The sequence below is a fragment of the Monodelphis domestica genome, chromosome 6, assembly GCF_027887165.1.
Source record: "Monodelphis domestica isolate mMonDom1 chromosome 6, mMonDom1.pri, whole genome shotgun sequence".
NCBI classification, from domain to species: domain Eukaryota; kingdom Metazoa; phylum Chordata; class Mammalia; order Didelphimorphia; family Didelphidae; genus Monodelphis; species Monodelphis domestica.
This window is the reverse complement of record NC_077232.1, coordinates 66,506,209-66,524,594: the sequence shown is the minus strand read 5'-3', so window position 1 is coordinate 66,524,594 and position 18,386 is coordinate 66,506,209.

Here is an 18,386-nt window from a genome sequence, read left to right as displayed (position 1 = left end):
TCTTGCCTATATATTGAAACTCAGATGCATTTCTGGGATTGTAAAAATGGATTGGAATCCAGGACTTCTATCCCCACAAGCCTTTGCTCCACTTCCCCAGAATGCCTTGTAATCTCACCTGGGCCAAGATTGAGAAGGGATTTAACCTGATTGCAAAGGCTTTTGAGGTCTCTTTTGGGACTTCCGTTTTGGAGCAGAGGCGTCTCTTCCATGATGTGAGGTTATCTTGTCTAGGCCTCTGGCCTAGGCACGTGTTTTTTCTTATCTTGTATTTTCTTTAATCTTTAATAAACCTCTAAAAAATATAATACTCCTTGCAGAGAGAAACTAATTTCTACTGGCCTCATTCTCCCCTAAATTTTAATCTTTACAGGATGGAGGAAATACAGTCTCTGGGTTCTTCCATTTAGCTTGATTTCACTCTTCCACTGCCAGTTCCCCCTGGTGTGAAAAGTACTGGTGCTATTCCTTCTGTTGAGGGCCCACCTGGGTGTGCTTACTTGGGACCAATCCTCAAATCCTTCAACATGTGCTTGTACTGGTCATTACTCACATTGCTGATTCCCTTACTCTCACCTTTTACCCCAGCAAAGTGAGTCCTTCCTAAAGCCTCACTGTGTTTTCTTTGGTTGAAACCTTGCTTCATTTTGTCTTCTATTGGTTCTGTTGTTCCCAAATATGTGTTGAAGATTTTTTTTTCTTTTGTGGATGTTTGGGCAAACTCAGAATGTTCTTTACTCAGCCATATTCCCCAATAATCTTTCCACTATATCATATGGATGATCACATTTCAGAGACATTATAAAGGAGTTTTCTGTATGGTCAGGAATGAAGATGTTGAACCAGATATCTAAGGTCTATTCAGCCTCTAAATGAAGAATAAAGACAGAACCCTAGGCAGGGTCCCACTGGACTGAGTTTGATTATAGGATCATGGTTTTAGAGCTGGAAGGGATGTTAGAGATCATTGTTCCAAACCTTTCATTTAACAGATGGGGAAACTGAAGTGCTGATGCACAATTTCACTTGGTATTACATGTGTTGTTGATCAAAACCTATTTCTGTGGTGTTGGTGTTTGCATTAGGATACTCATTTAGTCTACATCCCCAACCATATCCCCTCGACCAATGTATTCAAGTAGTTGTTTTTCTTCTGTGTTTCTACCTGCACAGTTTTTCCTCTGAATGTGGATAGTGTTTTTTTTTTCTCATAGACCCATCCAAGTTGATCAGGATCACTGCATTGCCACTAATGGTGAAGTCCATTACATTGGATTGGACCACAGTGTATCAGTTTCTGTGTACAATGTTTTCCTGGTTCTGCTCCTTTCACTCTGCATCAGTTCCTGGAGGTCATTCCAATTCACTTGGAATTCCTCCAGTTTAGTATTCCTTTGAGCACAATAGCATTCCATCACCAACATATACCACAATTTGTTCAGCCATTCCCCAATTGAAGGGCATCCCCTCATTTTCCAATTTTTTGCCACCACAAAGAGCACAGCTATGAATATTCTTGTACAAGCCTTTTTTCTTAATATCTCTTTGGGGTACAGACGCAGCAGTGCTATGGCTGGATCAAAGGGCAGACAGTCTTTTAGTGCCCTATGGGCATAATTCCAAATAGCCCTCCAGAATGGTTGGATCAATTCACAACTCAACTAGCAATGCATTAATGTCCCAACTTTGCCACATCCCCTCCAGCATTCATTACCTTCCATTGCCGTCATGTTAGCCAATCTACTAGGTGTGAGGTGATACCTCAGAGTTGTTTTGATTTGCATCTTTCTGATTATAAGAGATTCAGAACACTTTTTCATGTGCTTATTAATAGTTTTGAATTCTTTAACTGAAAATTGCCTATTCATGTCCCTTGCCCATTTATCAATTGGAGAATGGCTTGATTTTTTGTACAATTGGTTTAGCTCTTTATAAATCTGAATAATTAGATCTTTGTCAGAGGTTTTTGTTATGAAGATTATTTCCCAATTTGTTGCTTCCCTTCTAATTTTGGCTGCACTTTTTTTTGTTTGTACAGAAACTTTTTAATTTGATGTAATCAAAATTATTGATTTTATATTTTGTGATTTTTTTCTAGCACTTGCTCATTTTAAAAGTCTTTCCTTTCCCAAAGATCTGACAAGTATACTTTCTGTGTTCACCTAATTTGCTTATAGTTTCCTTATTTATATTCAAATCATTCACCCATCCTGAGTTCATCTTGGTGTAGGATGTGAGATGTTGATCCAAACCTAATCTTTCCCATACTGTCTTCCAATTTTCCCAGCAGTTTTTTTTAAATCAGAGTGGATTTTGATGATGTGATATGATATGATGTGATATGATATGATATGATATAAATCTCCATGGCTCTCTCAGGACCAGAGACAACCTCAGCTGGGCTAGACAACCTATTAAATAGATTTGTCAGAAGCTCAAAAAAAAAAAAAAAGCATGGATTTTGGTCCCCAAAGCTGGGATCATTGGGCTTATCATAGACTGTCTTGCTGAGGTCACTTACCCCAAGTCTTTTCCACTGATCTTCCTTTCTGTCTCTTAGCCAGCACCAAATTGTTTAGATGACCTCTGCTTTATAGTATAGATTGAGATCTGGGACTGCAAGGCCTCCTTCCTTCACATTTTTTTTCAGGATTTCCCTGGATATCCTTGATCTTTTGTTCTTCCAAATGAACTTTGTTATGTTTTTTTCTAATTCAGTAAAAAAGATTTTTGGTAGTTCAATGGGTATGGAACTAAATAAGTAAATTAATTTGGGTAGGATTGTCATTTTTATTATGTTAGCTCATCTTGCCCATGAGCAATCAATGTTTTTCCAATTGTTTAGATCTAGTTTTAATTGTGTGGAGAGTGTTTTATAGTTGTGTTCATATATTTCCTGTGTTTGTCTTGGCAGATAGATTCCTAAGTATTTTATATTGTTTCTGGTGATTTTAAATGGAATTTCTCTTTCTAGTTCTTGCTACTGAGCTGTGTTGGAAATATATAGAAATGCTGATGACTTATGTGGGTTTATTTTGTATCCTGCAACTTTGCTAAAGTTGATGATTATTTTGACTAGATGTTTGGTTGATTCTCTAGGATTCTTTAAGTAGACCATCATATCATCTGCAAAGAGTGATAGCTTAGTCTCCTCGTTGCCTATTTTAATACCTTCAATTTCATTTCTCTCTCTAATTGCTACAGCTAGTGTTTCTAGTACAATATTAAATAATAGAGGTGATAATGGGCGTCCTTGTTTCACTCCTTAACTTATTGGGAATGCATCTAGTTTATCCCCATTGCAGATGAAGTTTGCTGATGGTTTTAGGTATATACTGTCTATTATTTTTAGGAAAGGCCCTTCTATTCCTACACTGTCTAGTGTTTTCAATAGGAATGGGTGTTGTATTTTGTCAAAGGCTTTTTCTGAGTCTATTGAGATAATCATGTGGTTTTTGTTGCTTTGCTTGTTAATATGGTCAATTATGTGTATGGTTTTCCTAATATTGGTATTCCTTGTGTGAGGTGCTGACCAGCAGCCCTCACAAGAAAGGAAAGATAGAAGTTTGACCCTGGGGGAAAGGGCTGAGCTGAGGGGATGGATAAAAAGGAAGCAGACACCCACGCAATATTTGTAATAATCAAGCTGCACAGATCAAGCTCCAGCTACCTAACTTTCACAAGGACATGAGACAGTTAGGTAACTTTAAATAAACACCACAGAGATAGCAATGAGTATCCCTTAGAGCCAGGGCTCTAATCACAGACCATACCGACTAGAGGATAGGAGATAAAGAAAGAGAGGTGTTTCACAGAAATAGAGGAAATTCCATGAGAAAGCTGTTCTTTGCCAGAGGCCAAGCTCCAGGAAAGACAGAGATAGGTGAAAAGATAATAAGGGCTAGCTTGCTGTGCGCCACTCATATTTATTGGCATTGAGATGCAAATGTATGTAATACATATTAATAAAGACACAGTGGATTGCCATTGGTTCAGGTGTAGATTACAACACAACAGACACATGGATTGTCCCAGCCAGGTGAGCACAAAGAAACCTTAGCTAGCACAAACTAAACCTTAGGAATGCTGGGATCAAAGGTCAATGCCTTTCTTGTCATGCGCAGGACTGAGCATGGGATTTCCTAAGACAATCCTTACAGATAAATTATTTCTCTTGTGCATACACAGGTGTGGACTGTTACACCAGGTATGAATCCTACCTGGTCATAATAGATAACCCTCATTAAGGAGATTGGTCTATAGTTTTCTTTCTCTGTTTTTGACCTACCTGACTTTGGAATCAGTACCATATTTGTGTCATAAAAGGAATTTGGTAGAACTCCTTCTTTGTTTATTCTGTCAAATAGTTTGTATAATATTGGGAATAGTTGTTCTTTGAATGTTTGATAGAATTCATTTGTGAATCCATCTGGACCTGGGGATTTTTTCTTAGGGAGTTCTTTGATGGCTTGTTCAATTTCTTTTTCTGATATGGGATTGTTTAGGTGGTCTATTTCTTCCTCTGTTAGTTTAGGCAATTTATATTTTTGAAAATATTCATCCATATCACCTAGATTGCCATATTTATTGCCATAAAGTTAAACATAATAGTTTTTAATGATTGCCTTAATTTCCTCTTCATTAGAGGTGAGGTCTCCTTTTTCATCTTGGATACTGTCAATTTGGTTTTCTTCTTTACTTTTCTAAATTATACTGACCAGTACTTTGTCTATTTTATTTGTTTTTTCAAAGTACTAGCTTCTAATCTTATTTATTAAATCAATAGTTCTTTGACTTTCAATTTTATTAATTTCTCCTTTGATTTTTAGGATCTCTAATTTAGTTTTCATTTGAGGATTTTTAATTTGTTCACTTTCTAGTTTTTTAATTTGCATGCCCAACTCATTGACCTCTGCCCTCTCTAATTTGTTTATATATGAACTCAACGATATAAATTTCCCCCTTGAGTGCTGCTTTGGTTGCATCCCATATATTTTGAAAGGATGTCTCATAATTTTCATTTTCTTAAATGAAATATTGTTTCTATGATTTGTTCTTTAACTGATTCTGGAGAATTGTATTGTTTAATTTCCAATTAATTTTTTGTTTGCCTCTCCATGTACCCTTACTAATTATTATTTTCATTGCATTGTGCATTTATTATTTCTTCTCTTTTGCACTTGTTTGCAATGTTTTTATGACCTACTACCTGGTTGATCTTTGTGAATGTACCATGTGCTGCTGAAAAAAAGGTGTATTCCTTTTTGTCCCTATTTATTTTTCTCCACATATCTACTAACTCTAAGTTTTCTAAGATTTCATTCACTTTTCTTACATCTTTCTTATTTATTTTTTGGTTTGATTATCTAGATCTGATAGAGGAAGGTTCAGGTCCCCCACTAGTATAGTTTTTCTATCTATTGCATCCTTGAGCTCCACTAGTTTCTCCTTTAGAAATTTGGATGCTAGGCCAATTGGGTGCATACATGTTGAGTACTGATATTTCCTCATTGTCTATACTGCCTTTTATCAGGATGTAATTACCTTCCCTAACTCTTTTAACTAGATCTATTTTTACTTTGGCTTTATCAGATAATATGATTGTGACTCCTGCCTTCTTTTTATCAGTTGCTATGCATGTCTACCTTCCTTGTGTGTATTTCTTGTAGAGAGCATATGGTAGGGTTTTGGTTTCTAATCCACTCTGCTATTCACTTGCATTTTATGGGTGAGTTCATTCCATTCACATTCAGAGTTATGATTACCTGCTGTGTATTTCCTAGCATTTTGATTTCCACTCCTATTCTTGCCTTTTATTCTTTCTGTATTTCCTTATACACCAATGTTTTTTTAATCAGTCCCCCTAATTCCTGCCCTTATTTTACTTCCCTTTCTACCCCTCCCCTCTTATTCCCCTCTTATTTTCTTTACAGTCTTTTTATACTACCCCCCATCCTCTGCTTCTCTTGTACTTCTTCCCTCCCTACCAGTCTGTTTGTTACCCTTCAACTTCCCTATAGAGAACAAATCTATTCTCTGCCCCAATGGATTGGATTGTTCTTCCCCCTTTGAGTTAATTTTAATGCATGTAAAAGTTGAGTATTTCCTGTCTCCAACATCTTTACCCTTCTAGTATATTGATGTTCTCCCCCCTCCCACCATGAGCTTTTTTATGAAAAATAAACTTATCCCCTTTTGTTTCTTTTCCCATTTCTTTTAGTATTAACCTCTTTTTTAAGTTCTAGTTGTATATATACATATATATGCATGTATTTATGCATACATGTGTCTATATGCATATTTATGTCTTATCATTTCATCCTATACAGTTTGTCACTGTTTCCTCTAAGTGTAATTCTTCTAGCTGCCCAAGAGATAATAACATTTTTAAGAGTTACCAATGACCTCTTTTCTTATAGGGATACATATCATTTTAACTTATTGGGTCTTTTAAAAAAGTTTTTTTTTGGTTTTGTTTTTCTTTATTCCCTCTTTCTTAATTACCTTTTGATGATTCTCTTTAGTTCTGTGGTTAGGCATCAATTTTTTTGTTCAGTTCTGGTCTTTTCTTTACAAATGCTTGGAATTCTTCTATTTTTTTAAATGTCCATACTTTCCCCTATAAGAATATGGTTGGGTTTTGCTGGGTAATTGATTCTTGGTTGTAGACCTAGTTCCCTTGCTTTCTAAAATATCATATTCCATGCCTTTTGGTCCTTCAGTGTAGAGGCAGCCATATCCTGTGCTATCCTCACTGTGGTTCCCTGGTATCTGAATGAATTCTTCTTAGCAGCTTGTAATATTTTTTTCTTGGTCTGATAGTTCTCGAATTTGGCTATAACATTCCTTGGTGTTGTTAGTTGGGGGTTAAGTACAGGAGGTGATTGTGGATTCTTTCAATCTTTGCTTTTCACTCTTGTTCTAGAATATTGGGGCAATTTTCTTGGATAATTTCCTGTAGTATGGTGTCCAGCCTTTTTCATTTGTCACAGTCTTCTGGTTCTTAAGTTGTCTCTCCTTGAACGATTTTCTAAATCTTCTGTTTTATGAATGAGATGCTTCATATTTTCCTCAATTTTTTCATTCTTTTTTTTTTAATAGTGTCCTGCTGCCTTGTGAAGTCTCTTGCTTCTAGTTGTATTCTGGATAGTAAAGACTGGATTTCTTCCCTGGCTTTTTGGTCATCCTTCTCCTTCTGGTCTGATTTTCTTTGGAGGTCATCTTTCAGCTTCTCTGCTTCATCTTTCATTTTCTTTACCTCATCTTTCATCTCCTTTGCCTCATCTTTCATTTTCTTTGCCTTATCTTTCATTTTCTTTGCCTCATTTTCAAGCTGATTAATTTTGGCTTTCAAGACACTGTTTTCTGTTTCCAGATGACTTATCTTACTTTTTAAGTTCTTTTCCCAGTTATCTTCAGCCTCTCTTAATTGTGTTTTGAATTGTATTTTGAGTTCTTCCAAAGCCTGTATCCAATTCACTGGAGTTTCTGTGTTTTTGCTTGATGTTCCTTCCTCCTTCTCTGTTCTGTTTGCTCTTTGTTCATTGCCTGTATAGAAGCTGCCGATTGTAATTTCTTTTTTTTCGTTTTTTCCTCATATTTACCTCTTTTTTACTCTCTGCAGTTGCCTGAGCTTTTGCTCTTCTCCTTTTTTTTGTGGGTTTGGACTTTTCTTTCAGCCTTCACCCTTGGAGTTTTGTCAGCAAATCTCTCAGTGCAGTCTGTGGGTGAGGGGTTTGAGTTGGAGTTTGAGCTTCCCTGTGCTCTGGAGGCCTTGATGGGATTAAGTCCAGCTGAGTTGCAGAGCTGGATGGCCTTGAGGCCAAAACCTTATGGGGTGGGTAATATGGAGTGTCTCCACTGCTGCCACTAGACTGCTCACTCTGCACTCTGTGGTTCTTCTTTAACTGCTTTCCCACCACCTGTTTGATGCTCTGAGCCTGGCACAGCTTTTCCCATAAGGTACTCCCTCCAGACAAGCACCCGTGACCACCCAGAGGTTCCAGCTCCTGCTGGAGTATTAGCACTCTAGGTGGGGGCGGGGGGGTCTCAGGACCATCCTTCTTCCTTCCTCTTAGAACTGAGTGTTCTTGAATTCCGACTTTTGGGGGTGTACCTTTTAAGTTGAATCCAGCAGGAGGGTTCCTTGCCTCTGTCTTATTGTTAGGTTTGATTTTTAGTCCCCTAGGAGCATTTAGTTTGTAATTGATAAGGAAAGGTTTTCAGAGGTCTGAACCTTTGCTGCCTCTACGCCACCATCTTAACTCCACCTCTAACTTTCTATAATTCTACCTGTGTCACTAGCTGTATGGGTATAGGCAAATAACTAATTTATCCCATTGTCGATTTCTTCATCTGAAAATATGGATAATAATTCATATTCTGAGGATCAAATGAGAAAATGTTTGTAAAACAACTGGCAAACTTACAAGCCCTGTAAAAAGTTTCTATTGGAAACAATGGCTCTCTGGGTATCATTGACTATAGTTCACAGTATTTGCATTTCAGCTGAACAAAGATTTATTAAACAGAACACTTCTTACCCTCAAGGGGCATACCTTCTGCTAAAAGATTACCATGTGTGAGTAAATACAAATTAACAAATAAATTTCAAGACAGAGTATATTAATAATTGGGGGTTGGGAGTCAGGAAAGATCAAAGCTTGGAAAGAAGCTGGGAAGTCAAGAAAGAGACAAGGAAGGAGGCAGACACAGGACTTGGTAGAGATCACTTGTTCAAAGGCTGGAAATGGAATGGGATGGATGGGGAATAGAGAGTAGACTGGTTTAACTAGAGTGGCTTTGAGTGAACTAAGGAAAGGAAAGACTGCAGAGACTCAGTACCAGACAGAACAGTTTGTATCAGAGTCAGATATCCATTAAAACCTCGGGTTAGAAAGAATTACAGAAAGGTTATCTCATCCAACCCTGGGTCTCCTGGAAGAACTGTACTTAGCTTATTACAGACAATTGAGCTATTGTTTCTTTATTCTTTCTGTCCCGCCCCACCCCCTTTTTCTCATTCCCCTTTTCATTTGCCTTTTCCTTCTTTATCCTGCCAGGCCTTGGTACCATTCTTCCTTCTTTGCTCATCTCTCAGACTGGCTCCTCTCACCCTCCTCCCTTTATCTACATACCTCCAGAAGAGAGCCCTGAGACAGCACCAGCTGCTCTGTTTCCAATTCTTAGGATTTTTTTATATATTGGATTATGTAGCTTAACATTTTTGCTTTTAAAAAAAGTACTCAGTATTTTGAGAATGATAAGGAAATTCCAGCTCTAGTCCTGCCTAGAAAGTCTGAGAAAAATTAACAACAAAAGTGGGAAGAACTTTTCTCTAAATTAACAAAAATAAAACCCCTTTCAGAATGAATAAAGTGCTGGATCTGGAGTCAGGAAGACTCAGCCTTCTGAGTTCAAATCTGACTTCAGACACTTATTAGTTGTACGACCCTGAGCAAGTTGCTTAATCCTGTTTATCTCATTTTCCTCATCTGGAAAATGAGTTGGAGAAGGAAATAGCAAACCACTCCAGTATCTTTGCCAAGAAAACCCCAAATGAATTCACAAAGAATTGGATATGACTGAAAAATGACTAAGCAACTTTCCCATTGTGTGATATGGCTAGGGTTTATAGCAATTTCTATAGACATAGCACTATGGTTCTTGGGAACCATCTTTCTCATCTCCAAGTTCCTCAGTAGTTAGCAGCCCCCAGATACCTGTCCTCTGTTTAAAAAATGCTGTCACAAATGATAACTCATGCTTTTAAAATTCATTAAATGTTTGTAAAGCACTTTCCTCACAACAACCCTATGATCTGGTATTACAAGTGTTATTGTTTTCATTTATTAGCTGAGTAAATCTTCATTTACTAGATGAGGAAATTGAGGTTTAGCAAAGTTAGATGACAAGGTCTCACGACTAGTAACTTCAAAGCTGCAAAACTATTCTCACCCCAACTCTCAAGTCTTTCTCCTACAAGGTAATAATGTCTTCCCATAGTATGTTGGCTGCTGAATGCTTGTGAATAGGGGTGGGGGGGGAAGAGTCCAGAATGGACTAGGGTTTGGTAGTGTCTGAAAGGCCTCATAGTTAGGGTCCCTGTTTCAGCCTTCAAAGGATAGCAGCAACAATGAGGAAGAAATTAGAGGTCTGGGCCACTTTAAAAAATCAAATCTTGGATTCTCCTTTGTATTTTCCTTATCTCTTAGGAAAAGTTGGCCAAGCTAGAAGAAATAGAAGAGTGAAGAAAACAGGTTAAGATCTGTGAGGGATCTTTAAATGTAGGGCAGCTACTCTAGCAGGTAATGCTGAGAAGGGAAGCCTCAGATTCTCCAGCTCCAAAGAGAACAGATGCTTGAGAGCAGCTGTCAGAGTGGCCATTGCCAGCAGCCTCTCCCAGCTGCTCCCACCATAAGCTCCAGAGAGCTTGGCATTGTTAAATTAAGCTTTTAGCCCTGGCCTTTGTTATTGCCCATAGGACTGAGGGCTCTGTAGATTTCTACAAAATCTTTTTCATTCTGTCTTTCTCCCTGGAATAACTTTCCTGACCATGCACTAGCCTTAGTCAGTCTATAACACAATTTTGACCTAGGCCAGTGACTAGAACCCATATAATTTGAATGACTCAGGGAGATCTTGGTAAGGAATAGAATAGCTGAGCCCTCTACAAAGCCCACTGCTGATATTGTGAGGTGATGGGGGCAAAGTCTAAAGAAATGTAGAGAAACGCCAAGAGACTGGACATAAAACCATAATAGTGCCCTTTATATAGGTTTACCTTTTCTGTAGGTTATTAAGGTTTACCAAGTGCTTTATATATATTATCTCATTTGGTTCTCACAATAAGCCCTGTGTACTATTTTTTATCAATAAAGAAACTGAGGCTGAGAGAGAATGAATGACTTTGAATAAGGCGAAATTATTTTTTGCCTAAGTCAAGTCCAGTACTCCATCTACTAAGCTTGCTGTCAGATGGGGCAAGAGTGGGAGTTTCAGGAGGGCTCTTGTTATCAAGGGATAAAGGAATAGCCCTTCTTTGGGATCACAAGTTCATTAGAGTCTTGAGTTGAAAGGGATAGGAAAACATCTAGAAAATTCTTCTCCCTCTTCCAGGCAGAACTATATTTAACCCATTATCAGCAGCTGAGTCAAACTGGTTTATACTTTTGGCGTCTGATAATTCTAATTGTTAGGAAATTCTCTATGTTTAGCCCTATTAATAAGTGAAGAGACTGAGATTCAGACAAATGAAGTCATTTGCTCAAAGCTCCCTTGCTTGCAAGTGTCAGAGCCAAGAATCAAATCCATGCTACCCACAATGGAAGATCATTTTTCTGGTCTCAGTCTTCAGAGACATACTTTCATAGTCAATAATCTTTAGTCAAAATTACCCCCAAAGGGTCAATGGGGAAAATGTGAATGTGGGTGATATCTTGGGGACCTTTGTAAACTGACAGAAACTCAGAGACCCTCAGCTATGGCTTGAGCCAGATGGCTTCAGAGAAAAATGAAACAAATTCCATGGCCCTTATAAGAGCTTGAGTAGTTCCAACTTGTCTCAGTTACCTCCTTCCAGACTCTTGTCTGAGATTTTCTATCATTTCAGTAGTAGCAGCCAAATCTTGCATGATCTTGGCTGTGGTTTCTTGGTTCTTAAACTCTTTCTGCATGCTTTTGTTATCTTTCCTTTGTTATGGAAACTACAGATTTTATCTATAGGAGTTTTCACTTTAAGATGGCTTTCAGTAGATGATCAATGTGATCCTTTTCATTTTCATTTTTTCCTCTAGTTCTGATAGACTTAGGCAGCTTTAATTAATTTTAGAAATACGATACCCAAGATTTTTGTTTTTGGTATCATGATTTTCAGGTATTTGGATGAGTCTTAGATTTTTCTTTACTTGACCTATTTTCCAAGTTAGTTTTTAAAATAGTATACACTTTATATTTTGCTCTATTTTTTCAATCTATTGATTTTGCTTATGCATACATGCATATGTGGTACATGCACGCACACACACACATAGACGCAGTTCTTAAAAAAATAGAAGTGGACCATTCTGCAGACCTTCTCAGGAGCCTGGGTGGCTTCAGTTCCTGAGTCCTTCTGCAGCCTGAGCAGCTTCAGTGGCCCAAGCAGAGGACCTTTGGAGTAGGACTGAGTCCAGGCCATCAGGGTCCACCAAGAACTAGGAGTAGAATTTGTGCAATGTGAATTTATGTAAAGGGAGGACCCTGTGTGTGTGGCTGAGTCACACACATACACATATTTTCTCATAGTGTCATAGCGCTGGACTCAACGACTTCTCCATTTCCTTCTCATTTCACAGTCCTAAACAATGGATTGGCTGTGTCTCTTGGGGTGACTGGCAGGCCTCAACCAGATACTGTCAATTTTGCTAGTATTCTGTCTCTAGCACTCCAGGTGCTATCCTTCCCCCCTTTCTCTTGCCATGACAAGCACATGAGCTTTCTGGACTCTAGATTGCCAGATACTGTTCTGATCCTATTCTTTGCTGTGCCTTGTATATTGCCTGGCTGGGTACATGGTCTAGCCCTGTCTTGTAGTGTGGCATAGGCTCAGGCAGCTTTATGAAAAGTGATCCTGTGCCTTATTGTGATTGACTGGGCAATGGCTCCAGGACTCCCTGGATACTATGCTGAGTGTTGGTCTTACCCTTCGCCCTGCTGAGATCCAAGCTACTTTTACTCTGTAGACCTTGTGCCTACCCTAGATTGTTTCTTAATCAAAGCCTCTGAAGATTTCTGGCAGTCAAATTGTTTAGTTGGATGGAGGAGCTTATCTTGCACTATCTAGTGTTTTCTCTTTGGTTTTCTTTTGAATCGTTCTTTCCTGGTACTTATTTAGGCTTTTATTAGAAGGGTTGAGGGGAGGGAGGAGATCTGAGCTGGCTGGGTCCCAAGATGATACTCTTTTAACCAGAAGTCCTGAGCTTCTTATTTTCAAATAGACCCCAATGTCCAAGAGCAAATGGATGAAAAAAAGTCAGATTTCTCCCTGATGCAGGTGGAAATCAAATGAATGATCTGCTTCATTCAATTCATGGGAGGCACCCATCCATGCTTTCTCTGTCTTCTTTTGGTAGAAAGCTTATTTGTCTAGGTAAACAACACAACATTTCTGAGGCACCTCAGGCAGGATATTTCAAAACCAAACTTGCAACTATGATCTCAGGGTTTTAAAGGCAAGATGGACCCTTTAAAAATTTTGTAAGCTTGGTCAGTCTTTGAGAAAGCAGTCTAGGACATAAAAGAAGTTTCTTGGATTGATTCAGCAAAGTAGAACACCATTCGAAAGGAAGTTATTATTTATTGATGGAAAAAAGGAAGGCTTACAAAGCACTAAATTTAAGCTTGATTCAAGGAAAAACTTTTTTTTACCATTGTTGTTATTGTTGTTGTTGTTAAAATCATTTAATGTATGCCCAAGTCTTCCTGACTCCATTTTGGGTTTTCTTGGCAAAGATCCTATAGTGGATTTTTTTTTTCATTTCCTTCAGTTCATTTTAATATAAGAAACTATAGCAACACAGTTAAATGATTTGTTAAATGATCTCACAACTAGTAAAAGTTTCTAAGGCCAGATTTGAGCTCAAGTCTTCCTGACTCCAGGTCTGGTGAGCCACTCTATCCACTTTATGACATAGCTGCCCATTTTTACCATTAGAATTGTTCAAAAGTGGACTGACCTGCTTTAAGAGGGATTCAGTTCTCTTTTCTTAGAGGTCTTGAAGTAGGTATTGGTGAATCACTTGTCAGGTATGTTATCATGGGGGTTCCTTTGGTGCATGGACTAAATTAGATGGCTGCTGATGTATTTCCCAACTCTCAAATTTTGTGATTCTATGAACTTATCTATAGTAGAAAGACTACCTTCACAAAAATTTGAGGCCTGATCTAGCTCAGCCTCTTGGCTTCCTTTAAGTCTCAGATAAAATCCCCCCTTCTGAGGCAGAGCCAAGATGGCAGAGTAGAAGCAAAAAAAGCTGGAACTGCTCTGAAAATCCTCTCCAACCATCCTTAAAATTCCACAAAATGGATACTGGACTGACAGAACCAACAAGGGGTTGTATTGAAGCAACTTTCCTGTAGAAAAAAAAGCCTCAAAATTTGAAGTTAGGTAGAATCTCTATTTCACTGGCGTGAGAGGGGAGTACAGCTGGTAGAAAAGCCACATAAAGAAGTACAAGATGATAGGAAGCTGCTCTCCCTTTCCCTCTTCCAGGTTCTTAACCTGGGTCCAAGTACTTTTAAGACTCTGACATCCTATTTAAGCCAACAGCAGAATATCCCACCTCTTGAAGTTTCAAGCCCTAGCTCAAGCCTGCACTGAAGCCCCAAGCCCTAGCAGTGTACATGGCCTGTATAAGCTCAGAGTGAAGCCCAGAGCTCCTTCCCAGACTTGAGGTGAGGCCTCAAGCCCTAGGGGAAAACCACTTATAGTGTTCTGAGCCCTGCAAGTCATCAACAATCCTTGCAAGAGACTAAATAAGTGGGAGTAGCTTCCAGAGCTTCCAGCCCACAGACCATCATACCATCTTAGAAGAACTGAAACTTGCAAAAACCTAGAAACAGAGCTGAGAGTAGTAGCAAGGAAAAACTGAAGTTTAAGAGAGTTCACCCTCTACCCTGAGAACAGAATCCACCTTTAAGAGAAAAAGAAAAAGAAAAAGAAAAAGAAAGGCTGGGGAAATGAGAAATAAGCAAAAATGAAACAAAACAACAATAACAACAAACAAACCCCAAACTGTCTAACCATAGAAAATTATCATGGAGACAAAAAAGAGCAAAGTACAGGCTTAAGAGGGGGCAGTGAGAACAAAACAGCCACTTGCAAAACTTCAAAGAAAAATAAGAATCCCACCTTCTGCAAGGAGCCTTTCCTGACCATTTGGTCTCCCTTAATACTAGTGACATCTTTCTGAGATTATCCCTTATTTATTCTCTGTCCATTTCTCCCTCCATATATACATATGTATATATCTACATATGTACCTCTCCATATGTATGTATATATATAAAATGTGTGCATACATATACATACATGCATATATATAGAAATATGGAGAGAGAGGAAAAGAGAGAGAAAGAAAGGAGAGAAAGAAAGAGGAGAGAAAGAGAAATAAAGAGAAGAGAGAGAGAGAGAGAGAGAGAGAGAGAGAGAGAGAGAGAGAGAGAGAGAGAGAGAGAGAGAGAGAGAGAGAGTTATTTCATTCTTCATTAAATTGTGAGCTCCTTGAGGGCAGGGACTATTTTTGACTCTCTTTTTATCTCTAGCATTTAACACATTATCTAGAACTAAGCAGATGCTTATACAAGCTTGTTAATTTGATTCTTTGCCAGCTGGGTTGAAGGAGGCTACATAAGGGAAAACTATTCTCAATGCTTTATGAATGCTAATGGATGGATTAGAGAAGGAAATAGGCATTTATGAAGCACCTACTATGACCATGTATTGTACTAAATACTTTTTAATGTTATCTCTTTTGATTTGATATAATAATGGTATGGAGTCCAATTCAGAAGGTTTTTTTAGTTGTCCAGGTGAGAGGTAATGAGCACTTGGAATAGGAGAATGTCCATATGAGGAGAGAGGAGAGGACAGACTCCTGAGATCAAAGCAGAAGTATGTTGGGTTATGCAATGGGGTTCAAAAATGAATAAGGCACACTCTCTGCCCTTGAGGAATTTATAGGTTAGATGGAGATATGGACCATGATAAACGTATGAGAGAATTACAAACAAAGGACTTCTAATTCATTTCAAGGAGAAATCATGACTCCAGATGGTTGGGAACTGAATTAGAGCAAACTTCATGAAGGAGGTGGTATATGATATAGGCTGTGAAGGATGGCCAGTTTTTCTGGTTTTAACAGATTGAAATGAAATATTTTCTGTTCATTTGATTGTGGAAATGTTCATATTGCTAATGCTTATCAAGTTCATAGAAATCAAAGAAAATTAAAAAAAAAGAAATAAAGTGGGAGAATGATTTTTTCAAAAGGGATGGGGACTAGAAAGTTCCTAAAATGTTTGGGGGTCAGTAAGTCATTCAGTTTCGAGTACAGAGCATGAGAGAGAAAAGGAAAGTGTTTGATCTGGATAGGTCGGTTGAAGTAAGATTGTGGAAATCTTTGAAGAGTTCTGTAGCCAGTGGAACATTAGAAGCCATCTAGCCCAAGTCTTTCATTTTTCAGATAAAGAAACTGAGACTTAAAGAGATCATGTGATTTGCCCAAAGTCACACAGGATGACAGGATGGTGTAATGGTTACAGAGTTGATCTAGAAGACAGAAAGACCTTCTTTCAAGTCTGACCTCTCAGACACAAGGACAGTGTGACCCCAGGAAATCCACTCAATCTCTCAGCATCCCAGTTAACTCTTCAGACCTTATAGCTCCAGGCAACAAGTTGCAAAGTAGGTGCTGACCTATTTGCTTTAGAAGAAAGACTTTGCTCTCATTTGTGAGTTCCTAATATCAATAAAATTGCAGATCCAATGGCTCCTATCCCAATACCTGTTACATAAGGAGTAAGTAGCAGAATTGGAATTTAGACTCGAGTTTGCTGAGTCCAAGTCAGTTCTTTCTACCACACCACACTAACCCTTGGGAGCCATTAAACGTGTTTTAACAGGAAAATGATATGATTAGAATAGTGTTTTAAGAAAACGAATCTGACAACGTGTGGATAGATTGGAGACGGGAGAAAGTGGAGAATAGAGAATGGGAAACCAGTTAGGAAGCAATCATGGTAGTTCAGGGGAAAAGTAATGAGGGTCTAGACCAGGATGATGGAGATGGAGTTGGAGAAGGCAGGGCAGGAAGTTCAGATGTTGAAGATATCACAAATTTGGCTACGCTTCAGGGTCCTCCCCCCCGTAATACTTGTAACAGTCCTGCTCTGCTCAGGTACCTCTCCTTCTTCTAAGTCCTACAAAGCAATTAGTTGATGCTCAAGGGTTAGCTTAGCAAGGCATAAGGATTTTACTCCCACTTCAGATCTGTGTGTGTTTCCACAGAGGAATTTGAAAGAACCCAAAGAATGAATCTCTAATTGTAGGCTTGGGGGCACCATAATGGGCATATGAGGAGACTCCTCTGGTGCCAGTATGTAGGCATTCATTCACTTCCTCCAAGGCCAGAGGGATGCTGACCACCAAACCCAGGAGTGGTGGGGAGGTTCAGTTGGTAGACCCAAGGAAGAGGGTTGTTTTGATTTAAAAGATTGACATTTTAATAAACTGATCTTAATTAACAGCGCTTTGAAATTCCTAGTGGTGCACTCACCATCTCCAAACAGTCAGTCGGGTGGCTTTTTAAATCATTTGCTGCTGGTGGGTGATCTCCTTTTTGAAACAAACCCAGACCCTCCAGTCACAATTCATCTTTTATTTCAAAAACGATTTTTACTGCAAATTTTGCTTTGGTTCGAGAGGATTAGAAATCCTTATTACCCAGCCAGACACTTCAAACATTTTGTCAATGCTTCGTGCCCAACGAAGCATCAAAGGCAGGGCTGAGGGTCCTGATTACTATGGGGCCACACGGCTGCTTGCTCATTAATATGGTGCCCAGGCTGCTGTCACAGGCTTGGCCACATGGCTGGATGCAGAGGCTGCTTTCTGGCTGGGCCAGAAGGGTGAACCACATTTCCCCCAGCCTTGAAGAGAGGTCTTGGGAGCCCTGAGGAGGATAGAGAGCTGGAGTCTTGCCAGGTGGTGTTTGGTGCTAATTGGTCAATGGACAAATATGAACTGAGCATTTGGCTGTTTGAAGGTCTGATTCTGGGTGCTGTGGGTGATATGAATGTGCATACATTGTGATCAGCTCAGAGGGGGATATCTGACTTACTGAATGGTAGAAATACAATGTGAAAGGGTTCTTAGGGCAGAAATAGGAGCAATGGGTGGCAGCTTCAGAGAAACTGATTTAAGGAAAATTTCCTTCTTTTTTATGGTAAGATCATTAATATTTAGGCTGTGAATAAATTGTGATATTCTTATGGAATCTGGAATAAAGTGTTGTTCTAAGCCAAATTTCTACCAGAATGCTTTCTGTTCTTCTCTTCTAATTTTTTTTTGTGCTACGATCTTCAATGTTAAATCCAGAAAATACCCTTACCCTGGCAAGTAGAGCTGCCCCAAAGTAGAACAGACTGCCTCGAGGTGGTGGGGCTGGAAGACTACTTGTTAGATACATAGGATTCTCTATAAGTTAGATTAAATGTCCTCTAAGATCATGCATTGAGCAGCTAGGTGGTACATTGGATAGAATATTGAGCTTGAAATTAGAAATACTCATCTTCATGAGTTCAAATCCAGCCTCAGACACATAGCCCTGGGAAAGGCACTCACCCCT